Raw genomic sequence first — 770 nt, forward strand, 5'->3', positions numbered from 1 at the left:
TTTGCAATACGTCTTCATGTTTGTTGTTGAAAGAATTGGAAAATTTTGGGATGAGAATAAACTGCTCATTTTTAGTAGAAAATAAAAATGTCGTAAAAATAAGGAATAAAATGCATATAATTAATTAATATCTTAAGAATATTTATTTCTGTTAAATCTTTAAAAAAAATTTCAATCTACTTTAAACAATTAGTTACTTTCTTCAAATTATAATTCTTAAAATAAATCTTAGTCAACATCAACCTTTAACATATTCTTAAAGCAACAACCAGCATTTTTTTTTGTTTCGCGAGGCACAACCAGCATGATTAGGAATGACTCTGATCTGCTTGACAAAATCAAAGAGATGCTCCAGCGCAATTGGACAGCTACTTTAGTGCTCATTCAGCGAACAGCAAATAAAGCGGCTGATTTAACAAGTAGGTGTATCTAGAATGGTTACTGCCTCCTAATAATTTAGACATTATTATTAGAGAGAAATACTACTCTTTTTCTTAGGTCTTTTTTTTTGTGTTATGTTCAGTCACCAAAAATAAAAAAATTCTTAAAGCAACAAACACAAGCAAATCACTCAATTCAAATATACAAACAAATCACACATAAACTAATTAGCAAAAAAGTCACAATAATACAAAGTATATCCAGACAATTTATACAAATGCATATAATGAATGCATGTCTATTTTATATAGGTCATAAGTTCATGTATCAATTGGTTAACTGCAATTCAATAATATTTTGAAATAGCTGTTACATGTCATTCCTATCTC

The sequence above is a fragment of the Arachis ipaensis genome, chromosome B02, assembly GCF_000816755.2.
Source record: "Arachis ipaensis cultivar K30076 chromosome B02, Araip1.1, whole genome shotgun sequence".
Lineage (NCBI taxonomy): Eukaryota > Viridiplantae > Streptophyta > Magnoliopsida > Fabales > Fabaceae > Arachis > Arachis ipaensis.